Source organism: Rattus norvegicus, chromosome 18 (assembly GCF_036323735.1).
Source record: "Rattus norvegicus strain BN/NHsdMcwi chromosome 18, GRCr8, whole genome shotgun sequence".
Taxonomy (NCBI): Eukaryota; Metazoa; Chordata; class Mammalia; order Rodentia; family Muridae; genus Rattus; species Rattus norvegicus.
In genome coordinates this window covers 5525236-5552084 of record NC_086036.1, presented here as the reverse complement: position 1 = coordinate 5552084, position 26849 = coordinate 5525236, and positions in this window count along the sequence as shown.

Below are 26849 nucleotides of genomic sequence, written 5' to 3'. Positions count from 1 at the left end.
CCTATACCAAGTCATTTCACTCTGTTTGATTGGACATAATCCAAATGTCTCAAGTGGGCCTTTCATTTACACTTATAGCAATTTGAAAGTAGTTTATTTATTGAGTATTTCCTACAATGAAGTTTTATTTCTTTGATTTGATTGCATCCACAGCATCTGAAGTCTCTAGAAACTTCTATCACTTTGTTGTTGTCTCTTTCTCCCTGTTCTGTCCTACAGGGGTCTGAAATTAAGCAGGTTCTGGCTTAGACCTGCTAAGAGACGCTGTTCCTTGTGGATGCAGCATGATCGCTTCATTTCACTTTGCTGCATGCACGATGCACACACTGAGGAGACTCGCACCCAGGTGAGGGGACCACAGCAGCTGCCAACCTGGAGCAGGTGTGGTAGAGAAGTCCTGAAGCTGGCGCTTGGGCAAACCTCTTTATTCCAGGTTAAGATCTCGTTTCAACTCCTTGGGATGAGAAACTAGTACCTCCTACCAAATATAGAGGGATGATTAGAAGTGGTAGAACAGTCAGTGCTGTCCATTAGTTGGGGTGAATTCATCTAATCATTCCCACAGTTGCTATCTTACAGAATAAGAGTAAATATCATGAAGAAACCATCCACCGTCTGTTCTGGGTATAGATTTCTAGACCATAAACTTATCAGTGATGGTCATTGTGGTTGTTTGGATAAGGAGGACTTCCAAAGACTCCAAATATTTGAGTTCTTGATCTCCAGGTTGGTGGAAGTTGGTAGAAATGTTTGGAAAGGATTAGGAGGTATGGGCTTGTTGGAGGAGGCTTTGAGGGAGGGGGCTCTGAGGTTTCCAAAGTCCACAGTAGGCTGAGTTGTCTTTTCTTCCTGTGTTTGTGGATCAGGATGCACAATAAAGTCTTCCTTCAATAAGTTGCCTTGGTGTCTGTACAACAACAGAAAAATAAGATAGTCATAAATATTTTTTGCAATTACAAAGACATTTAGGAACAAGGGTCTAAGTACTACTTCAACATTTTGCACAAAATAAACATTTAATGAACCTTTACAAGGAAAAATCTTAGAATTTATTTGTGGAAATGGGTCTATTGATATAGTAAGGCAGGGGACCAGGTATAGCACTAAGCCAAATATTTCATGCAAACCAAAATCAACAGTACAGAGAGGCATTGACACAAAGCCAGCCATGGCAAAGTAGATGGCATAGCAACAGCAATCTTCAGTTATCGATGGAGAAGGAAAGCAGGCTTCATTCCTGCTCATGGCCACCATGGATCCTGTGAGAGAGGAAGCCATGTCTTCCCTGTGATTGAGGAGAAATAGCTACTGATGTGAATGCTGCTTATTGTCATGACAGGAGAGGAAGAATGAGCACAGAACAGCCAATGGTTCCTCAGAAGGCATGAGTTCTTTTTCATCCGTTCATATTTCCTAAACCAAAATGAGCCACAAGGCCAGTGAGTAGACTTCATGAACACACCCAGAGCCTTCTGCCTACATGCCTGATGAGGCTGGCTTTCCCCACTATTGAATGGTAACTCTGAGCCATTCACAATAAGGTAGAGTGACTGACGGAAAAACAATACGTTCCCTCCCTGCCACCCTGCCCTTCCTCCTCTTCTCCTCTTCCTCCCTTGACAGGACTCTACCTTCCCAACACACTGCTTGTTCACTTTTTCTGGTCCTAGCATCAGTGTTAGGAGGGGCACTAAGAGATGCCGTGTACCTAAGAACAGCTGCTATTGAGAAACTCATGAAATATGTATGCTCAAGCATGTGGGAGAAGGCAGGTTCAATATTTTGGAAGCTCAGGTTTCTTTAAAGAAACACTGGTGGCTGTACCTGCTTCTTCCCAGGTGGAGCAACTGAGAAATTGAAGCTATGCTGGCTCAAATGGAGATACAGAAGGGATGAAAAGCCATATGTGCTAGGCCACATGACAGTGTGTGTGTGTGTGTGTGTGTGTGTGTGTGTGTGTGTGTGTGTGTGTGTGTGTGTAACTGTTAAGACTTTGGAGCAAAGTTGAAGCATCCATTCATCATTCGCTTCCCATCTGGTGAGAAAAGCCACTGCTGTTTTGTTTTGGAGCGCTGTACCATTCTAGGGTGTGCCTGGTCTCATGTATGGCTTGGTCTACTCTCTGGGCCCAACTGCCAATGTATCATTCACAACCACCCAGTGCTCTCCTCACTTACCCAGAGGGTTTGCCACCACAGGGGCTTTGCTTGGGGAATGGTCTTCCAACTCCCCCAGCTCCATATGCTCAAGGACCTGCTTTAGACTGCAGGTTTCAGTCTTCAAAATGTACATTTCCTTCAAGGAGTTGTTTAAATGATTTGTGTCTGGTTTGTTTGTTTATTTGTTTGTTTGTTTGTTTGTTTTGCTCTTTTCCCCCATGAGTTAGGAGGCTGTATGTGTAATGGACTCCGTATTGAGAATCTCTTACGGTTTTGAGCGTAGGCTTATCACTCTCCTCTAGTGTCTGAAGTTCAGTGCCCACACGTGTAGTTCCAGTCTTGCTCTCTGTATGCTTCTTTCTGTGTGTTCAATCTTTGAAAAAAAATCTTGAATTCCCTCCTCCCTGCCTACCATATTTAGACAGTCAACAGGGTCTGTTTGCACTTGATTTCACTTTGTAAAGCTCTCATCTCTCTTCCTTGCCCTCTATCTTTACAACTCCACCCACCTCATCCCCCTTAACAGGCCTTTTGCCTCAACATTTCCCCTTCAGCTCTTTTCCCACAACCCAGCACAGACTGATCACACCAGAGTACACACGTAATTGTTTTCTTTGCATTGTTTCAACTCAACAATAATTTCTTTTCCTCTCATAAATGCACATGTGCTCAATCATGTACACACACACACACACACACACACACACACACACACACACACACAGAGTCCTGTGGACCTTTGTTGCTGTTTTAGAGGCCTGTGTTGTCTCCATCTCCTAATCTCATACTTCAGGCTTCAATTTGACATTTCCTTCCGTGTTCTTCCCTGGATAACCAGCGCAAACTGGACTATGCTTTTATTTAATTGCCTTTCCAGCCACACGTCAGAGTGTGAAGCAAATTTTTGCTGATCTTACTGTATTTCTGATCACGTACTTCTCTATGTCGAACTTGGTGAGTGTATTTAAAGTTGATCAGATAAGGGGCTTTCAAGTATGTTTCTCTGCTATCAAGAGAAACAGCGTTACACAAAGCTGTAATGGGATATTTCTGACCCAATGTCCAGTTGTGTCCTAGTGGCATTAATTGAGCTCAGTCAATATATGTTAAGGAGTCATCTCTAAGGACGCATTGTACATACTTGTATGTGCATTGTTCCTCAGTGTGGTATCTTATAACCTTACTGATTATAGAAGGCAGTAGCATTGCTCTGGATAATTATTTGGCTGTGGTTTCTGATATCATGGCTACATGTTCACTTGTATCTCTATTTGGATTTTTTCCTCAGTAACTACAGAAAAATCACAGGACATTAAAGTGATTTTTGATATATTCATGGAGTATGTCTCCTTTTTGCCCTTCCTGCAGAAGCTTTTTGGTTATTGATCGACAGAGCAGTGGTGGGAGACTGGTCCTTACAGTAAACCCAGAAATGTGTTAGCAACTTCCTCTGTCATCCATTCTGCACTAATGTTGGATGAGATGCTTTAGTTTCTTATTTCTCTGTTTGAAAAGATCCTGAAAGATTCACTGAGGAGTATTTACAGGGTAATAATGTCACAGTCTTCACTTCTTAATTTATTGATTCTCTGCAAGCCTTCTTTTACTTTAATGGTTGCCTCTTCCCACTTTCTGCTTCCAGGAGAATTAAGTCACTTGGTTTGTTGTTGGCTTTAATACAGTTTATTATTAGCAAGGTCATTATCTGAAGGCTAAGGGATGGTTAAGATCCTAGAAACCACTTTGAATGAGCTGTGGTTCCAATCGTTCTTCGTTATTTTTAGTCAACCCTCACAGGATCTTTTCTTGGCACTCCCGAGGATTCTTTTCTACAGATATCAACGATAATTTAAAATTTAATCCAACGATATTGAGGAAGAGATTCATGCGATAAACCCCTGACAGGCTTTATCCCATAGAATATAATAATAAGTACGTGTATTTCTATTTCACCACTGTGGGCAGAGCCTTTGAAAGACGACTGTTGGAAGCCTCTTCCTACCTAGCCCATGGGTTATTTGGCTCTGTTACTGAAATGTCAGCTAGCCGGCTAAGGAAAGGAGGAGTTTAACTGACAAACCTATTTCCAGAGTAGCACAGATGCAGCTTACCCGTTCCCTGGAGAGGACTCTTTGTAACCCGGTCCAGCTTTTTATTTTTTTCCTTGACATTCAGCCTAAAATTTTCCTTGTCTGAGGTTATCTTATTAGTGAGGAAAACCAAAACAAAATAAAACAAAACAAAATGCAAAAACAGAAACAAAAACAAACCCTCACGGGCAGCCAGTTTTAAGAGCTAGCATTTGGGGCTGAGAAGATAGCTCAGTGAGAAACCTTGCTGTGAAGTCAAGAGGTTCCGAGTTTAAATCACCAGCACTGAAGTAATAGCCATGTGTGTAGTGGAAAGCATCTCACTGGTTAATCCAGCCAATGTGATGAGCGTTGGATTTACTGACTGATCTTATATCAAAACTAAAGTGGAAAGAAATAGAAGACAAGTCCCAATATCCTCCTATCCTCCTTTGCATGCACACTTATGGCCACAAACATCTGTATTCATACACACACACACACACACACACACAAGGGCACACACACACACACAAGCACATGCACACACTCTCACACACATGAGTGCAAATGCCACAGTACAAACACATATTTCAGTCCATTTCTTTGGAAGAATGGATTAATCTATCTGTTGGCTGCCATGTGGAACTCACTCTGCTTTGCTACTTCAATAAATACTACTGTTTGATTCTTCGGTGTGCTCAGTCTGCTTTTCCCTGTGTGTAAGTAGAAACCTAGATGCCATTATTTCTCTGATTTGTAGGCTATGTTCATTACATAATTTTCAATTTTTCTGAGGATATGTTCTGAGTGGCCATGCCAGGATTAACTCTCATCCTGGAATTATATATTAGCAGTCAGTGCCTCCAATGGACAGCTTGATTCTCTGAGCCTTTGTACCAATCATCACCACCAACACCACCACCATCATCATCTGTGTTCTGTTTCTCACCCTCCTACACCTCTTCTCTTCCTCTCCCCCTCAGTACCTTTTTCTTTAAGATTACTTTTTAGGACTGAGGATAGAGCTTAGTGTTAAAGTATGTCTAGTAAGCAATCTAGGGACTGGAAATATTTTTTAAAGCTTTCTTTTGTTTTAATTAAGTATGTGGGTGTCTTTTGGGAGGTATGAACACATAAGTGGTATAAGCTGCCCTGATGTAAGTGCTAGGAAGAAACGTGGGTCCCCTACAAGGACTTTAATCCCTGAGTCTGAGGAGCAGGATGTGTGATTTCCCTTGTTTTTGTTGGTTGTAAAGCTACCAATAGGAATCATATATTTCTCACCATTCTTAGTTCAAGAAACTCTTATCAAATAGAAAATAGTTTTTGACTGGTATGAATGTGGGTGATTATATATAATATATATACATATATATATACATACATACATATACATATATTGGGTATTATATATATAATATATCATTGTGAATAAAAGATGAATGTACAGAGTTCCCGTAGCCCCTCTATCATTATCACAGTATCCTCTCCATTGACATCCCTTTTCCATGTGACCTTTGTTATGATCTATGAACAAACCATTACATTTATCCTTATAGATCAAAAGTGTAAGGATTTCTAAATATCTAGTGATTTGTGCCCACCAATAATAACATTATTCAGAACAGTTTCATGGAACTAACAATTGAAATCCCTGATATATTCTTACAGTCTCAAAATCTTGTTTATCGATCCAGTTCCCTTGGTTTTGTGCGAGAAAATCATTAAGAGACATTACTGAGAAGCCGTGTTGTCTGGCAGTCATAATCACGTATTCTTAGGCAGCGGCCTGACTGGTACCTTCTGTGTTTCATGTGCTTTGAACACCTTGAGGTGATTTGGTGTTATGATGACTGTTACATTTAATTATAGCATTAAATGTTATATGTTGTGACGCTGGCCTGACTCCCAGTATTTCTAAGTGTTAAACTATATCATAATTAGACCTCTCAGGTCAGCACAGTGCTGTGGAGATGACTCAGTGGGAACAGCTCTCACTGCATGAGCATGAGGATCTGAGTTTGGATCTCCAGTGCCCACAGGAAAGCTATACTGGGCTGTGTATATCTAACCCCAGCACTAGTGCTACAGGAAGAGATAGGTGGGTCCTTGGGGCTCACTGGCTTATTAGTGAGCTCCAAGTTCGGTGAGAGACCCTATCTTCAAACAATTATGATGGTGGTGGGGAGGGGGTGATGGTGGTGGTGGTGATGGTGATGGTGATGGTGGCAGTGATGGTGATGGTGGTGGTGATGGTGGGGTGGTGATGGTGGTGGTGGTGGTGGTGGTGGTGATAGTGGTGATGGTGGTGGTGGTGATGGTGGTGGTGGTGGTGGTGGTGGTGGTGATGGTGGTGATAAAAAGATAGAAAACAGCTGACAAAAGCTACCTGCCTGTCTCTATTCCTTCATGCCTGGACACATGCATGCGTGTAACACACATGTACACACATATGTATATGCACCCACATACATGCACACACATACACACCAAAATATTTAAAAAGAAAAACTCTAAGCGTTATTCAATTATGGTGTCTATCTGCAGATTTATCCGACTTGGAATGGTAAACCCAGCGAGGGTTTTATTGTCTGTGACTCTCTCTCAGTCTCACTCAGCTAAGAAAAAGCACAGCCGAAATCCAAGTGCCTGACTTTGCACGGTGTTGGCTGGAGACATAAGTATACGTGCCTCACGCGTCACAGGGTCGGATCAGGATCTGTTCTTTGTTTTTTAAATCTTATTTTTAATGTTTGCTTCACCGGTACTTTCTGGACAAAATCGTACTTACTTTCTTTAACTCATGTTCCCTGTATTTGAGAAAGGGTAATTTTAAAAACTGAGTTGTTGGAAGTATTCAGGAAAACGCTGCATACATCCTGGGTCTGACTAGCTGGTGTGTGGGCAACCTTAAATTCCAAAATACCCAAGTTTTTGCTCTCTGTAGCTAGCACTGCGGGACTCATGGATAGTCTAAGTTTGAGGTCCCTTCCACAGCGGCCCAACCCCTCCAGGAACACGTGCACTCCAGATGCATTTCTTACTATGCAAATCGAACCTGGAAAATATACTCCAGACATTACATGCTGGGCTGAATCTCACATTTCATAATCACATACAATAGCAGCAAGGGACTCAGCTTGCTGCTTTGGCCATGGCAGAACCAAGCCTTTCCAGTGTATTCAATGTTCTGTGTGTCCCACCAAACCAAATACTCCTGGATACCAGGGTCTATCCACGGTGGTTCCTGTTGCTTTCCTTCAGCAGATACTGACTGAGCCCTCGTGTGTAAGGTATTGCACAGTGAAGAAAAGTGAATTGCAAAACACAAATCTTGCTACTCACGTGTCTGCGACTCAAGCAGATAATTTACATTCATTCATCAAATTCTGCAAAAATGTCATGCAATATCTTAATACACAAGCCGTATCCAATAAAGAAGGAAGAGCTGTGTTTGGATATATTCTTGTCTGATGGCTCCACTGTTGCCTTCTCCTGCTGAGTGATAGCTTAGGAGCAGAGCTTCTGACATTTGCCATGAGGAGACAAGTATATAATAGTTTTCTCTGGTTCTTCTGTAAGTGCAAATGATATTTTAGCCCATTGACTTTTTGTAAAAGCCGACCTCAGTTGTCCCGCTCGTGTCCATTTGCTCAGTTCTTAGGAGCTGCAGCAGAGCTGCTCCAAGAAATATGAAACTACCCTCGTGCATGTGGCTAAATCCACTTTTAAGTGCCGTGAAAACAGAAAGCAATCAGATTTATTTCAATAGATAGTCCACTCAACCCAGTATATCTCAGATGTTATCATCTCAGAGTAATCGATATAAAATTATTAATGAAATACTGTGTATTCTTTCTGTCACATGAAAGCTTCAAGATTCAAATATATTTTATAATTCTGATACAACTCAATTTGAATGCTTTTTATGTACCCAAGAGCCTCATGAGACGGTGCAGATCTGGAGTGTTTAAATCTTCCATTTGAACTACTATGGATTATGTTTAAGTTCCCTATGTAATGATAAAGAGAATATTTCATTGCAGGCAATTGATAGGGACATTTCTTTGTGGGGAGATCATTCTAAAAGGGAAAAGAGTTTTCATAATCCAGTAGAATAAAGCCAGTGTCTGGCATGTGAGAATACTTGGCTTGTGTTCAGGTTTCACGAAGGAATGAACCTACAGATTCACAAGGTACATAGTATACGTCCTGGACAGGAGACGAAAAGACGAGGAAACGAGGAGAGAAGAGCAAGCAGAGCTGAGCGGCCAGTGCACGTGCATGGTAGGTGCCCCTCCCCTCCATCTTATGAAATCCGGACCATCTGACCATGGTGCTGTTTCCAGACATCTTCATTCCTGATCATGAGCGAGGACAAGCCCAGAAAGGAGACTGGCATCACATAGCTGATATCTGATCTCTAGATCATCTTGCCAGCAGAGGTTTGGTTTTCCTACCAAGGTGAAGCCCTGAGACTGTAATACCTTAGGAGACCATCTGTTTTCAGGTTGTGTACCTAGACTTTCCCCCAAGACTCTCTGTGGCTTGCAATCTGACGTTTACCATTTCTTACAGATCTGTCCCATCCATGCCTCTAATCAGCTATGGTGGTTTGAATGAGAATGCCTCCACATAGGCCACGTTTGCATATTTATGCTTGGTCCCCAGTTGGTGGAACTGCTTGGGAAGGATTAGGAGGTGTGGTCTTGTTGGAGAAGGTGTGTCACTGGGCGTGGGGTTTTGCTCCCTGTCTTCTGAAGGTGGATTAGACGTCAGGTCTCAGCTACTGCCTCATCACGCCTGCCTGCAGGCGGCCATGCTCTCCGCTGCGATATTTATGAGCTTACTTTCTCAAAATATAGGGAGCCTTCAGTTAAATGCCTTCTTTTGTAAGTTTTGTTGGTCATGGAGTGTACTCACAGCAATAGAAAAGTAACTAAGACATCAGTACAATATGACATAAGGTGAATGATTCCAGGAAGTTGTGTTTGAATGTGCCTGCTTCCTTTCCTTGCTGAGGTATTTGAGTGATTATCTGTATGTCTTCAGTCCACCTTCAGAATGATAAGGGTGAAGGGAGTGTCTGTCTAAAACAGTATAAGAGATGGAGTCCAAGACAAGATTTTCAAAACTAAGCCCCTGGATCTACCTTACTCAGAACTTTCTAGAAATGTAAAATTTCTAGCCAATCCCAATGGACACACTTACCAAAGCTCTGGTGTGGGTCTAGAAATCCAGATTTTAGCCTTCCAGCAGCTTTAAAACCACTGGATCCTAACAATTTCCCGTAAATAATGTGCAGCCCCCATATTGAAGACCTTTAAAATGCATACCTCAGACTCTCTTGGCAACTGGTTCAAATACTTAACAGTTGCCGTTCTGGGAACATCTTGTCAGTATGATGCAAGGCATGTGGAGAGCATTGGTGGATAGATGCATGTTGAAGACAACTGCCATTACTATAATACCCATTTCCAACCTTATCAAAGCCAGTTGGCGATATTGAGCCCTTCAGACTCTGCCTTGGAGAAGTGCTCTTAAAGCTTGTGTAAGTCAGGTCTTCTGTTCCATTGTTTCTGACCCTTCTCTTTATTACCTGAGTTTATCTCTGACATCCTGAATCTTCTCTGAGATCACACATCTGTGTTGAACTTCTTCAGACCCATTCCAGTAACCATTTGCTGGCTTTCCTTCAGTGGCTTTACCTCAATGTCCTAAATGTGATTAAATATCCTAAATGGCTTGTGTCCCAAGTAGATTTGATAAGCATCGAGTAATGGTTGGTAGGGCCAAATGTACTTAAAAAATAACTCTAAGAGAAAAATAAATTAAATTTTCTCCTCCATTCTGCCATTCAAAGTACCATGCCAGTCTCGTCTCATGCTATGAAAAGACAATTATTTGCCCTTGAAATAATGTTTTTCAGGTACAAAAAAAAAAAAGCTACAAGAGGGAAGAAGCCCTAAGGAATGTTATTTCCTTGTCTTTCTCTTTAACCAGTGTTCATATTTTTGTCGCACAGCACAAGACCATAGCACTTTTCCTGTTGCAGGAAAAGCAAACAGCCCCTAAAACATTCCTGCTCATCATAGGAGGCAAGGAAGCAAGACAACACTGCGTGCAGTCAGAAAGCCTGATTTCCCCCCTGTGCCATCTCCTCCTCACTCCCCTGCCCCGCCCATCTCTCCAGCCATGGTTTATAATTTTTGAAAGTATACCTTCTCCAAAAGAATCACTTGGCCATTGCAATCAAGATTTGACAAGTGATGCCTCTACGTCCTTCCTGCAGAATTGTCAGGCACATTCTGTAGAATGTTACATGCTAGACCGGAGCAGCACACTCAGCCAGGTGCCACAGGTGATCTTCCAGGACACGAGGGAGGTGACACCACTGTTTACTGCAAGCCCACTCCTCTGCCTGCTGCACATTTCCTGCCCCTAACACCATGGGGACATTGGAAGCATTTCAGATGCCTCATGCTAATCTCTTCTTCAAATCTTAAGATGGTTTCTAAGTTGATTTGCACAGCCGCCACCATGCATCTGCTCACACGGGCTGCCATGTTCATTAATATTTACATACGTGGAGGCTTCTGTGCTAATGTCTAATTTGACAATATTGTGATCTACTTTGTGCAGCATGGCAGACACTATCTCAAGTCACTGGTCATGTCACTACTGTTAAAGGCAGTTCAGTTTCTCTGTCACCAGCCCTGGAATTCGTGGGTTTATATAAGCCATAAAACCTCACGTATGCTCTGCAATGACAGAGCTGCACCTGGGGAGCGAATCCGACTGGAAGGGAAGATATTCCTCGCTTCCTGTTTCCAAAACCCCAAAATGTTCATGTTTTCGGGGCATTTTCCTTTCTGCTCTCTCCATCAAGATGAAAAACGATTTAATTTAATTTCTTAAAAGAAATATGAGAGACTTTGTAGTCATTACTGGCTCCTTTGCTAGATTTTTGAAGTCATTTCATTTTCAGAAGGAATTGTTGCCTATCTGGAATAAAATTATACTTGCATAAAAAATTGTCACATCGGTCGCGATCGTTTTACTGGCTTTTTAATCTGTGCGATGCTGCTATGGCAGTTCACTTGGAGGTGAGGCTCCTGCCTTGAAGGAAGGTCTTCTCCTGAGTTCTTCTGGTTGTTTTGGTCATAGGGAGTTAATATTTCTATTTTTTTAATCTGTGTTAATTTTACCATAATTAGCATAAGGAATTTATTAATGTATCTGTGAATGCAAATCTCACTACCGAAGTCAATAATTAAAAAGCCTTTGAGGCTGTACATTGGACTCCATCAAATGACAAACTAACAGACAGTTGGAATCCCAGAGACTGGGGGGTTTATTTGGTCATCCCGCCTACCCTCCCTCTTTGGGCCTCTGGATTCCTGCCTTCATTAGTCTTTAATTTATTCACTCATTTCCCTCGTCCCTACTCACCAATCAATAGTTATATCTATCTAATAAATTATTCCACCGAGGGTTACACAGACTTTGGCATTGTTTCTATGTTTGTGCCTACAGGACATGGGTTTTGCAGGGCAGATAAGGCCTTTGATCACTACTCTCAGCCAAAACTGCTTGTTTAAAAGGCTTGGGTGAACTAAAGGGGGTGAATGGATTTAACTTGTTAGTAGATGGAAGCTCACTAAACCGTTCATAATCTATGGAACGGGCAGGTTGCACTAACATCACCGGCGGCAGCAGCAGTAGCAGCAGCAACCCACCCCATACAATCACTGTCACTGACAGTGTGTGTGCACTCACATAATGTACGTGACACTCTCCTTATCTCGAAGAGATTGTGATCTCAGGATTCCTCAAAATTGACAAATTGACAGTTACATTTGAATGCATTATATATATTATACATAATATATATTATATATATATAATAGACACAGTGTTTATATAATTTATCGATGCTGGCTTTAGTGAGATATAAATTGTGCAGCCCAGAAAGCACCAATGTTAAGTGTACTTGTTTTGGCACGCAGGTACAGTTGTACAATGGTTCTCTCCATTGCATTGATGAGTAGCTCCTGAGTACATATATAGAGAGAGACAGAGCTAGAGACGGAGACAAAAATATGGTAGCAAGCATTTGCGCGCCTGCCCTTGGTTCATTTTCACCCTCTAGCAAGCACATTTTCCAAGAGTAGACTTGGAGGGTCAAGTGCTGAGAATACACTGATTTTCCAAAGCCAGCTTACATTCCCAGGAACACTGCATGGGCCTCCCAGTTTATATCCTGAGCCCCCAGCAAGCACTGAATGCTGTCAAACTTGTCCATTTCCCTGATTCCATCAGGAATTTGAGCCACTGCAACATTGTGATAAAATCTGCATTTCAGGACTATTATGTAAAACATCTTTCCAAGCGCTCTTTTACCAAGGTGAAACATTTTATCAACCTAACAAACAAACCTTTTCCATATTTGTTTTCTACTAAGTTGCTTCTTACATGTGCTTTGTGCATTTTGGCCTGCTTGTCTTCTAAGATCCACGTTTCTGGTGATTTTCTATACTGCAATCATGCAGTCTGTGAAAAATTTACTTGTTCTTTTCCATTTGCATGCTCTCTGTTTATTCCCTTACACAAAGGTTGAAACCAACACAGTACTAAAGGGAAATGGTGTTTATGGGAAGGCATATTCCTCTCTCCTCCACCCCTGGAAGTGAAGTCCTGTTGTTAAATAACAAGTGTGTGCTTTTGAGGAAGCTCCCCATTGGCTTTCTACTTGTGCTTCCTGAAACTTTCCATCACAAATGGCTATTTCATGTTTAAATGGCTTTTTAGCAAACTGGAGAGATGTCTTAGTGGCTAATTATTAAAAGGACGTGAGTTCAGTTCTCACCACCCATTCTGGCAATTTACAACCTCCTGTCCTGTAGCTTTAGAAGGTCTGATGCCATGGCAGATGGCAGCACACATGTGACATCCATTCATATAGACCTGTGGATGTACATATAAATAAGACAAAGAGAAAATACGGAAAGGGAATATTTTTTAATTAAATCCTTTTCAGTACATATGGAGGTGGTGACAATAGTTTTCATTTCATTAAGTTAAGTTATGTGAATTGATGTTTAAGTTGTGAACCAACCTTGCATTCCTGCAACAGAAGCCATATTTGTTTTATGTTATTTACTTTATAAACTTCTGATATCAGTCATTGCTTCTTGTTTTCTTTCTAAGTTGTCACCCAGGAACTTGTCACTGCTAAGTCACTCAGTGCCGCTTGCCTTTTTTCTCTATCATCCTTTTGTTTTTTCCATCTCACTGATATTTGTGATCTTTTTTAAAAAAAGATTCCATTTATTTTTATTTCATGTGTGTGCGAGTGCTTGTCTGTATATATGCACACATCGTGGGTGCTTATGTGGTACCCACAAAGGCTTGAAAAGGGTATCAGATTCCTTAGAGCTGGGGTGGACTGTCATGTAGACATTGCGACTAAATCTGGTCCTAGCGAAACCATCAAGAACTCTGAACCACTGAGCATCCTCTCCATCCCGGCCACCCACACTCTTGGCCAGCACTCCACGACGCATCTTCTGTGCAGTTTGACTTTTGTGCTTATCTTATAATGATGTGTGCATCATTCATCTGTTCTTTTCCATGGAATCTCTGGATGGAGCCTGATCATCTATTTTGGATGTGTCCTCTGTTCTGGCTTGAGCATTTATTGCTATAAATTTTGCTGAAGTTCTATTGAAGCCATAGCTGCTATATTTTGATATACAGAATTTTAGTTATTGAAGAGATTTTTATATTCTGCTGTCATTACAGAGAAGTATTCTGTGAAAGCCCATTATGTCAAGCACCTTGGCTGTGCTTGTCACTTCTAGACCCTCCTGAGCTCTGTCTAATATTTCTATAAATTACCACAAAAAGAGCCTGGGATGCCCCTCTAACCATTTCTCCATTTCTGCTCACTGTTTTTGCATTACACATTATGAAGCTGTTATTAGAGACACAAACTTCAGTTTTTGTCTATCCCCGAGTGATGAATCGACTCCTTTATTGTCCTTTTGGCCCCTTTATCTCTCATGATATTCATAGTTTTGGAATTTATCAGCAGGCACTTCAGGTGAGGGTAAATCTGAGCTCTATTGTGTGGAAGTGCACATTTGTCACCTCAGTCCTGTAAGCATTTGTGTCAGGGTGGAGTCTGCGTGGACACTTTGCTCCTCTGTCCTATGCAAAGATAGCTGTATTTTCTTCTGGGTTGGGCAGTTTTGACAAGAAATCCACTGTCATTGTTTGGTTGTGCTCTGTGTCTTTTTTAAAATGTAGACATTTAGTTACTTTTTAAAGATTTACATCTGATTACTTTTTTTTAAAATCTGGTTACATTTTTTTTTACATCTGGTTACTCTTTTTCTTTTACATTTGATTATTTTTAAAATACAATGTGACTAATTCTTTGCCTGTTTTATGTATGCATACAATGTATTTTCCGTACATTCACTCTCCACTACTCCTCCTAGCTCTCCTCATTTCCTCCAAACTCCTGACCTTCTGTTTTTTTAATAACTCACCAAATCCAATTTGTGTTCCCACCTATTCGTAGGTATGGAAACATCCAGTGGAGTGTGGTCAATCTACCATTCTCTCTCCTCTAGAAGCCATTAACAACCAGTAGCTTCTCAGCTAGGGGCGAGGCTCCCGAGCCCCTCCTCCATGCTAGACTGTGGCTGGCTTGCTCTTTGATGGGTCTTGTGCAGGCAGTGGCAGCCGCATGAGCTCCTGAGTGCAGTACTCCTGTCCTGTCCAGAGATGCTCTTCCTCTCTGGCCCTCCCTGACCTCTAGCTCTCACAACCTTCTCATGCAGCCTCCTCCGGAGTCCCTGAGACTTGGGGTGATTGGTTGTGCTGTATCCACCCCATTTACAACCCAGCACTCCAGGATGCTTGTTCTCTGCACTTTGACCAGTTGTGAATCTTTCCCTTAACTAACATCCCCCTGAAGGAAGCCTCTCCAAAAAGTGTGAGAGCTGCAGTGATTTCGGGGTAGACAGACACGTTTTAGAGAGTCGTTTGAGCTATGTCCATGTAGCAGACTGAAAGTAGCAGACTCACCACTGTAGTCAGCAAGTTCCCAGCCATGGATTCTTAACTAGACATGAGTTTCCTCCTGTGAAGGAGCCATTTGACTCAATCACATTGAAGGGAAGGAGGAAGGAAGGGAGGGAGGGAGGGAGAGGTGAAGGGAGGTAGGGAGATAGGGAAAGAAAAGAGACAAAAAACCCAGTGTGGAACGTACAGCTAGGTGAGCATAGCCATAACTCAGAATAAATATAGATTCACTTAAGGAGAATGAAAGAATTTTGAGGGTGTCGCCAAAAAAGCCCCAGAAGGAGGATAGATTTTAAGAGTCATTCAGTAACACTGAGAGCTTGTTCATCAGATCATGCTCTGTCTATGCCTATATAGTTAGCACTTTGTGGTGTACCCGTTATAGCTGATAAGTTCATGCTGTTCATAGGCAGACCATCGTGAGGCTGTAGGTGCAGACAGCTATGATGACGAGCAGAAAGAAGACGGTATAGTTTCCCTAGACTATGGAATGGCCATCAGCACAGCACTGAGCCAAGCTGTCTCCAGGCAGGCTCACTTCTGTCTAGGAGCAGGGAAAGGCATTTCAGGAGCTGTGGGAATGGTTTCGTTTTTCAGGAGCAGAGACTTTGGCTTACAGAGTAACTGTGGGTGGCTTTTGACAGTGAGGTAAGGAAAAGGTTGGAGGTGGTGGCAGCATCAGAATCATGAACAGATAGACTAAAGTAAACTGAGACATAAAGTCTTCAAAAGAGCTGAGCCCCCGACAAACACTTTTATGCTATTTACTGTGGACCAACTCTAGCTTCATGCATATCTTGACTTTTGGTTTGACTTTTGACTTGTCTTTTAAATCCTTGAACAGATCCTCCAATGTTGAAACTGTTGTAATTCTCATCCTACAGATGGAGAAATTGAGGGATAGAAAAGTCCTTTGTCCTGGTCACACAGAGTCAGATCTAACCTTCATTCACCAGCTGCAGAGTCTGGCTTCTTGGCCATCATCATACACTGGGGGTGGCTTACAGAGCAATACAGAGTAGAAAATGCTTTCTAGTAACCGCACTAACACCTGCCTCTTTTCTCCTGCACTGTGTGAGGCATCAGAAACTGACATTTGATTTCAGCATGATTAGCTCACCTGGTAGGACATTGACTCCCAAGCCTGGCCACAAACACTCTTTGCCTTGCTCTGACACAAAGATACACTCTAAAGAGGAGAAAGAAGAGGAGAGTCAGATATGACTAGAAAAAAAGGATGAAAAGCCAGGGGCCAAATCCAGAATGAGTGCCTGGGAGCTGAGATCAAGTGGGAGGATAATGGGTTGGAAATCGGAGCCTTGGAGAGGTAGAGGTAAAAGTTGGGGAGAATGAAGGCAAAGGACCATGATGGTGCAGGGTCTAGAAGTGGAGCAGTGTTGGTCGAAGGACTTCCTTGAGTCTCGCTCTAAACCAGCAGGGGTTTATTGTCTCTACAAGAAGTCCTACAGGGTGGATCTGAAGCAAAGGTGCCAGCAGTGAGGTCTATACATTCACCTGTGTGTGCATGTGGTGTGTGTGAGTGTGTGTGTGTGTGAGAGTGTGTGTGAGTGTGTGTGTATACATGTGTGTGAGTGTGTTGTGTATGTGCATGTGGTGTGAGTGTGTATGTGAGTATGTGTGAGTGTGTGAATGTGTGTGAGTGTGTGTGTATATATGTGAGTGTGTGTGCATGTGGTATAAGTGTGTGTGAGTGTAAGTGTGTATGAGTGTGTGTGTGAGTGTTTGTGTGTATATGTGAGTATGTGTGCATATGGTGTGAGTGTGTCTATGTGTGAGTGTGCGTATATGTGAGTGTGTGAGTGTGAGTGTGTGTGAGTGTGTGTAAGTGTGAGTATGTGTGAGTGTGTGAGAGTGTGTGTAAGTGTGTGTGAGTGTGTGTATATGTGAGTGTGTGTATATGTGAGTGTGTGTGCATATGGTGTGTGTGTAAATATATATGTGTGAGTGTGTGTATATGTGAGTGTGTGTATAAGTGTGTGTGAGTGTGTGTGTTTGTGTGTATATGTGAGTGTATGTGAGTGTGTGTGAGTGTGTGTGGGGGGTTATGCATATGTGTGCATGGTCATTTATGTAGACATGTGGCAGCCAGAGGTCAAATTTGGGTATGGTTCCTCAAGAGTTAGCCATCTTTGGTTTTGACACAGACTCTCTCACCAGGTCCTGAGAGTCAACTGATTCAGGTATGCTGGTCATTGAGCACAAGTGACCTACCTGCTGCTGCCGCTTCATTGGTGGAATTGTAGGTACCAACATGCCCTGCTGGTGCTGAGGAGCGAGCCCACGCTGCTGTCAGGCGTTTCCCAGACCCCAGGGTTGGTTCTCTCCGAGGACAAGGGGGAACTGAGCTATTTGTGACTCTCCTAGATTTAGTTTATGATCAGTTTCCCACAACGCTTGTAGCTTCATCCTACCCAGCCATCTTACCGTTCACATGCCTTCTTCTGTGTGTGTCTGGGTCTAAGTGTCCCATCTTGAACAGGGCTCCTAATACCAAGTCACTCTAACAATTTCATCTTAATATAAACATAATCAAATAATTTACTTCTAAATAATCCAGACACACAATACCTACAGTTGGAACATTAGCATTTTTTGAGGGAGGCAGGACAATGCCACTCACAATTAAGAATGGACCCTAGTAGAAACAGCAATGGAGAAGAAAGTTGGAAATACAGAAGGAAGGTTCAGGGAAGGCAGTCTCAAGGATTTGTTGCTGTCCCAGGTGGTTCTATTGGTCCGGCTTAACAGGCCAGAGCAAGTTAATAAACAGCTGGTGGCAGCCACTCTGTGGGTAGGTGGGTGGGGTTGACTATGGACCCTAAAGAGGTGAGATTCACCCCCTGATGCCTCACATTATCTCATATTTCCTTGGCTCTCACCTCACTCCCCTGCAGAAGAACTCAGAACTCAGCCCCATCTTTCTTTAAAGATTACAAATGACTGTGTATGCCTGTAGTTTAATTTTGTACCCGTTTTTATTCATGAATCACAGTTCTGCAAAGACATTAATCCTCACTCATTACTAAGTGCACTGTCAGCTTGATAATTCACCAATGTGCTTTTGTGTGTTATGTTAGAACAAATAAGCCTCTTAATAGACTTCAATGGCGCTCATCCTGTGAAACCTTCTCAGAGAAATAAAACAAAGAGACGAAGGGAGTTTTTAAAGGTGCGTTTGATCGTCTCATCACTCTCGCCTCTTCTTTGAAAAACTGGTCCTGCAGGTGCCTTGCCGTTGTGCATCTTAGTCACTCAAAGTGGACCCCCAGACTCAGAGAGCCCCAGGAAAGGGCCACATGAATCTACTTGTAATCCACGAGCTCCATAGTGTTGGTATTTGGGGAATTTGCTGAGAGAGGAACCCCAGTTCCCTTCTTCGTTTCCCCAAGCTGTTCTTCAGTCTTCTACCCACCAGTCACAGCTACTGCTGGACTCTCAGGCTTAGCCTTAAAAAGAGGTAAATTTGAGACACTGAGTCTTTTACCTCCATGGTCATAAGCCCAAACATACTGATAATTTTTATTTTATTTTTCCTTGATTTTACTATTTATAAATGCCTCAAATCCTACATTTGATTTGATAAGGAATGCATCTTCTAATAAATTATTCTATAGAATACTTAGAACTATTAATAAATATGTTTCTACTATTATAATAATATTTATTTTATGTCTGCCTGCACCAAATTGGAGGTAGCCTAAATGTGCAAGAAAATAAGAACTGAAAAATATAAAAAAAAGACAATAAACTTTATTTTCTATTCAAGAGAAATTCAGTGGGAAGTGAGCTAAAATAACACGTATGTAATTTGATTTAGTAAAGGTAATATAGATGGATGAACATGGTATACTGCTATAATCAAGTGCAGTGCTTGGGTGCATGTTACTCTTAGTTTCTTCATTCTGAGTTTCTGCATCTTATAATTGACATGTCTCTGCACTGACATAAGAGTTAATGTTCATGTGACCAGCTGAGAGCCTCCCTCTGACCTCAGGTGTACTCACCCTGGAATGGACGCTCTCCCCTTACTCTGCAAGCCACTGTGCCCTCTGCCACCTGAATTCATGTAGCAGAGACCTGAGGGCTTGGATTCAAAGATGACTTTATTACTAATCAGCCAGTTTAAGTAGCAGGGTCCCATTGACAAGAGTCTTTGGGCCACTCATTCTTTCAGTAACTTGAGTAGCATGTAGCTTTCTTGGTGTCTATACTATTAACTTCATGAAAAATATCACTGATTGGTAATGAAGTGGGTTGGCTGTACTTGTCTCGGTGTCCCGACCTGGACTATTATCTGTGACTGGTTAAGTAGAATTTGAGAACTGAGTATGGTAGGGTTGGCACACTGGGGAAGCCTTGTCTTTCTGTGGTGTCTGGTGCTGAGACCCCTTTCCTCCCCTCTCAGTGTGATGAGCATGGCAGCAGGGCATCTGATGCCCAGAATCACACACACAGAGCACCGAACACACAGGTGACCACACACACTGAGCCCAGAATGCACAGGTGACCACACACACTGAGCCCAGAATGCACAGGTGACCACATGCACTGTGTTCGTTAGGTGAGTGGGGACCTCGAGCTCTAATTGGACATTATGCTCTTGCTCTGAGCTCTCTGCCTGAAAGTGGGGGTGCCCATCTGTCTTTGGGCCTGGGCATCAGGATGACTCCCATGGCAGCAGAGGTGAGATTTTTCACATGTATGGATTGTCCCCATTCTAACAATGGGCAGGGGAATGGTGCTGCTCATCATGTTAGCCTCTAAGGGCAAAATGAAGTGGCATGAATGTACTTACTTACAGCTTCCCCTCATGATGGAAATCCACTGTGCTGTTCCTTTTCTTTATTGGAAATATCAAGGATTCATATCAAAGAATCATATGAAAAAGAAGTGGGGGGAATCAGGGAAGGGGAGAAAGAAAGAGAGAGAGAGAAAGGTAGGTAAGGAAGGAAGAAAAGAAGAAAAGAAGGAAGGAAGGGGACAGAAGGAGGAAAGGAGGGAGGAAAAGACAATGAATGTAAAGAAGGGAACAGAGGCTGCAAAAGGAAGTTTCATTTGTCATTAAGTAGACTTGGGCTCACTGCTGAAGGAAAAAAAATCACTTTTCTTCTTCTATTGAAATAGAATTATTGGGCTGGGGCAATGGTTTAACAGTCAAGAGTGCTTGCTGCTCATGCAGAAGACCAGAGTCCACTCTCTAGCACCCCTATTGGCTGTTCACAACCTCTATTAACTTCAAGTCCAGATCTTCTGACCTCTGGGGACACATGGACACACACACACACACACACACACACACACACACACACACATGTGCAGGCATGCACACATGCATTCACATACAGGCACACACATATATACATACATGCACAGGCACACACACGTGCAAACACCTGTGTACGCAAACACACTCATACTACATACACACATACACACTTTCACACACAAACAGCAAAAATGTTTTTTATTTGGCTATAACTATAAGAAAATAGACTTGCTCCATGTTTGTTCTCTAAAGACCCTAGACCACCCCCACCCCCCATGGAAAGCTCCATGTGCATCCAACTGTGACAACAGGGATTCCCGCCCACACTGTGGAGCAGGCAGGTTAGAGAAGAACAGCTTCCTTCCTCCTGCCCTGGTCGCTATGGCCAATTGTTATCTCTACCAGCTCCCATAGTCAACAGTTATAAAACACCACATAGCATTTAATTATATTTTATCTTGTTTAATTCCAAATGTGTCTAGGAGACATTTAATGTCTGCTGGACTCCTAACACTTTGTAACAGGAAGCCATGTTGTGCCATTTAAAGTAAAGAAATATGCTTCCTAGTTTCTTGCCGAGTTCTGAACATGAAGAAGCTAGTCCTCAATTAAATAGGATGCTAGGGAAATTTAGCTCTCCACCGCAGTTAGCAAGTGTCGGGAAGCAGAAGACAATCTCTTTCAACTCTGGGAAAGCTCATGTAAAAATGTGAGCTCAACAATGGTTCATTGTTTAGATGAAAAGAACAAATAAACAAGTAAACAAAAACAAGTCCACTAAGTCGTGAGCAAAGTAAAACAGCACCTGAACCCGTTTTCTTACCACTGTAAGAGTTCATATTTGAAGAGAGCAGTGATATAACGCAAATGTAAACAGTGCCTGTAACAATCGAACCAAGGCCATCAGCATTGCATCTCTGAAACTTATTTCTATAGTTTTTTGGTTAAATAGTAGTGGCATGTATTCATGAGATAGTGCAATATTCCAATCTTCGATGGGAACTCTCCAAATTTGGCTACATTACTATAATATTATTTTTGCTTGGAGCCTTTGTACGTTTCTCTTTTATTTGCACACAAAGAATCTAGTTGTCCCTCTGAACTTTAGGACATTAGGACATTAGAATATATTGCTTCCAGCTAGCAATGATTTAATATCAATTATCCAGCCTTCCTTCCTTCTTCCACTCCTGATTCTTTCTAACCTCACCTCCAGTAGCTGCCATTTTACATTCCGTTGACTTTGTTTTGTTTGGGTTTGGTTTGGGTTTTGTCTTGTTTTGTTTTGTTTTTCCAAGACAGGCCTTGCTATGTAGGTCTGGCTATCCTGGACTCACAGAGCTCTTCCTGCACCTGCCTCCTGAGTGCTGGGACTAAAGTCGTGCACCACTATGCCTGTCTCAATTGATTTTTAAAAGATCAGTCACACATGATTAAATTTATATTTTTGTTGTTGCTGTGATAAGATGCTCTGTGGAAAACAATCTAGGAGGAGGAAGTTTGTCTTAGCTCACAGTCCCAGATCACATTTCGTTATTGTGGGGAAGTTACACATGCAAGTTACACATGAAACCGGTCACCTCATGTCCCCAGGCAGGGGAGGAGAACAGCGCTGTATTTAACTCCTGTTCTCCACTCATAGACTCCCGGATTCCATGCTAAGGGAATGGTGCCGCTCACAGTGGGCAGTTCTTCCCATCTCAGCCTAATCAAGATACCCATTTTAGACAAACTGACCACCCAATCTGACCTAGGCAATGCCTCTCTTCAAGATGCTCTCCCAGGTGACTTCAGATTCTGTCAAGTAAACAATGAAAATCACCCACTGCAACATATGAGAACATACGGTGTTTGTCTTTCTGTTTCTACCTTATGTAACTTAACACGATGCCTTCCGGTTCCATTCTTTTTGCAGCAAAGGAGTAGAAAACATTCTTTTAACTGGTCATATAGTATTCCATTGTGTATATACCATATTTTTTAATATTCATTATCTGTTCCTGAGGGTCTGTGTTGATTCCATACCTTGACTTCTGTGGGTAGAATCACAGTAAGCATGGATGGGTATTCATCTTTTGATGCCTGGCAAACCATGTATTAAATTGTCACAGCTTTTAAAGCTGTAAAGGGAAAGGGAAAAAACCCATAGATTCTAAATGATGTTTCTTGGTTGTCATGGAAATGTCTACTGACCACCAGCAGAGGAGACCCTGCATGACCCTCCTATTTGATTATCAGCAATAGAGAATCAATTTAGAATTCCCAGCAAGGACAGTCACTTCATCCTGCTGTGCTGAGACAGCAAAGGACTTCCTGAGGTAGGCCCAGCCTCAGTCCAGGGTCTGCCTGTGCCTGCACAGATAATATCTGATCTGGAACATGTCACTTGCAGTATTTGTGCCTTGTCTTCCAGTAAATGAAGAGAGGTAATCATGTACCATTTGGAACAATTGTTGCAAGGACTAAATAATAGAGAGGACATTTGTGATTGAGTGAGGACACAATGTAGCAGTAGTCACACATACTGTGTTGAATATTTTCTCATAGGACAACACGAAGCCCCACCCCCTTGTATTGTTTAGAAATAGAAGTTTTACTTTGTTTTGTTTTTATTTTTTTATTGGATATATTTCTTTATTTACATTTCAAATGTTATTCCCTTTCCCGGTTTCCTGTCCATAAGCCCCCCGTCCTCTCCCCCTCCCCCATACCGGTGTTCCCCCCCATCCACCTTCCCTTACCACCACCCCTGATATCCCCCTGCACTGGAGGTCCAACCTTGGCAGGACCAAGGGCTTCTCCTTCCACCGGTGCCCAACAAGGCTATTCATTGCTACATATGCAGCTGGAGCCCTGGGTCAGTCCACGTGTAGTCTTTGGGTAGTGGTTTAGTTCCTGGGAGCTCTGGTTGGTTGGGATTGTTCTTCTTATGGGATTGCAAACCCCTTCAGATCTTTCAATCCTTTCTCTAACTCCTCCAATGGGGACCCCATTCTCAGTTCAGTGGTTTGCTGCAACAGGAAGCCTTCTTGGTGGCAATAGCTATTCACTAAACTGTGTAAGACGGAGAGTTTATGGCAGAATTGGTGGCAGGCCTCCACCGGTATCTACTGCTTTCTTCTCTTAAAAAAAATCGGCCTCAGAATGTGCTATTGTTTGTCACCATCTTACAGATCAGGAAACTGAGGTCACACGACTGGTAAATAAGAACATTTAAGATCCAAGTCTCTAGTGAGTGCCAAAGCTCTAGTCTGTGTTTTTTAGCACAAACAAGTTTTGTGACAAATTTTCAGACTGTGACTGAATGAGGGAGAGATGCCGGCCCTTAAACAAACACTTGGGAGAAGCTGCCAGGGAATCAGGATTAGAAAGGAATAGTCCCTTGCTCTCCTGGGTGTTTACACTGGTGTTTTGTCCATTCATGATTAGCAAAACACAGGAAACCTGTGCTAGGAGTCTTGGAGATCTAAGGCAGCCCATTACTGACTCATGTGTTGTTCCTATAGTAGGCTTGCCAATTATATTTTTAAACAGTGGCTACTGTTATATACTTTTTTCTCTCTCAGGAGTTCACAAACAAGTTTTTAATTTTAAGGTCAAATCAGAGGTCAGTCTGAAGGTATGGGAAATTCCATTCCCAGAGCTGTGTCTGGACACAATTTCTTTCTCCCGCAGGGCATTCTGGAATGTAGACTCACAGGCTGACAGGCAATGTGAGCTGGTAAAACATGGTTGCAGAAATACACATGGTGGGGAATGCTTCTCCTCTGTCTCCATATGAAAATGGAAAAACAGAGATGTGGAGAATGTAGAGTTCATAAATATTTGGAGTAGAAAGAGGACTCTTACAAAATTAGTTCTCACCATCCTCTTATACCCTCACATTGGCAAGCATCACAGGAGACGCCAAACTAACTACATCTGTCTTAGGGGACACATGGAGACACTTGGCTTTTTGGATTTATTAGCTCAGCTAATATTGATGAGGATGACATTAATATGATTATTTGTAGCTTGATAATGATAATGGTGGCTGAGGGAAAGCTTCGCTGGTCTATTTTGGAAAGATTTGTCAGGATTCTAACCCTGGCAGAATCAGGGCTAATCAATACCTCCCAGTGTGCAGGGATAGGAGCAAGGGGTGTTTACAAAGTCACCCTCTTGCCTTGTGCCTTGAAGACTGCCTACTAGCTCAGAAACCAAGTAGCTAGGCAAGGCAAACGGTCTTAATCATGGGCTGCACTACTGAATAAAGATATGCGGTGTGTGTGTATGTGTGTGTGCATGTGTGTGTGTTTGTGTGTGTGTGTGCATGTGTGTGTGTTCATGTGTGTGTGTGTGCATGTGTGTGTGTTCGTGTGTGTGTTCGTGTGTGTGTGCATGTGTTTGTGTGTGTATGTGTATGTGTGTGTGCATGTGCATGTGCGTGTGTGTGTGTGTGTGTGTGTGTGTGTGTGTAGGAAAGGCCAGGGGTAAGTCTCAGCTGTGTCTGTCTGTCACTCTTCAGCATGTATTTTTATACAGGATCTCTCAGTTAACCTAGCACAGCTTGTGGGTTTGGCTGTACTGGAGGACCAGTGAGCTCCCAGAATCCTCCTGCTCCATCTCCATGGGATTGCAGGTCATGATGTTATTCCCAGTTTTTAATATGGGGCTTGGGATCCAAACTCAGATACTTGTGCTTACATCGTAAACAACTTCCTGACTGATTCATCTCCTGACCTCTACTGATAACCATTCCATGTCCTTAAGGTCACTCATGTCTCTGCTTCCTAGAACTGAGGTTAAACTCTAGACTATGCCTGCCATTAGATGTAGCCCTCTTTCCTCTTTCATTTTGACTCCACAGATCTGTTCTGGGTTGTCTTGCCTGAACTTGACTAAATTAATTTTTAAAAACTCAGGGTTGCTGAAATCTGACCCAGGATGAGAGAGAGAGAGAGAGAGAGAGAGAGAGAGAGAGAGAGAGAGAGAGAGAAGAAAAAGAGCCATGCACACAGAAAAAAGGCTGAGCATTCTCTGCAAACCCCAGCTCCAGGCTTTATGGGACCCATGGTAAATTACCCACCTGTTTTCACTTACATGACATTAAAAAACACTTACACATCATTACATTTTTGTATCGTGTTAGTGAGAATGAATGCGAACGCTCCATGAGATAAACAGAGCTAATGAGACAGAAGGTTGCCCCGATGTAGCCCTGATAGGATTATGTGGCCCTGATCAACTTTTGGTCATTTGTAAGGAACTCTTGAACTTGTCACCTTGACAAAGAATAGAATGAGACCTTCGTTGCCAGCATCTGATGCTTCTCCTCACACGAGGCTCCCTTGCCAGCCAACCTCAGCGAAATCTCTGACAGACACTGAAACTTTAAGGACTGTGTGCAAACCAGGGACCTGTGTGACTTAGAATCCAGTGTCCGTGCACAGAGCATGTCTTTTTATTTTGGAGACCATGATTAAATGCAGCCAGAATATTGATTTGTTCCTTCTTGTTGTTGTTGAGCTGCTTTGTTTTGTCATTTTTAAGACAGGGGCCTACAGATGAGCTCAGTGAGTGAGGGAGCTTGCTGCTAAACCTGGAAGACCACCTGAGTCCCATCTTTGGCATCTACATTATAGAAGGACAGAACTGCCTCCTGCAAGATGTCCTCTGACTTCCATATGTATGCCATAGTAATACATACACACACACACACACACACACACACACACACACACACACACACACACACACACAGCAACAAAATGTATTTGACTAAAAAAGAAAAAAACATGGGTCTCTTGAATTTCAGGTTGAAGTTGAACAGGGTATGACACTGAACTTTTAACCCTCCAGTATCTACCTCCTGAGTCCTGGGATTGCAACTATAAAACACCACATCCAGTTGTGGGGCACTGGCCATCAGAGCCAGGGTCTTCTAACTGTGGGGCAAGCATCCTCCCAATGAAGTGGTATGCATAGCCCAGAAAATTCATCTTGAATAGCAGTAGCTTTTGTTAGTAAGTTTGACAGTAAGTTAGAAATTCAGTTTTAGGTTGTAAGGTGACAAAATGTCCCTCCAAGCATTCTGAGGTGGAAGCTACCTCTAAAAGCCTCACGACAAACCACACTGTACTTTCAATAGCAAGTATCAGCTGTACAAACAAAACCTCTACTTTCCTGGGAGAAAATGGAGACAGCTACTGGAAAGAAGAAACAAAAGCACCCAACTTTGCCAAAGTGCTTCACATT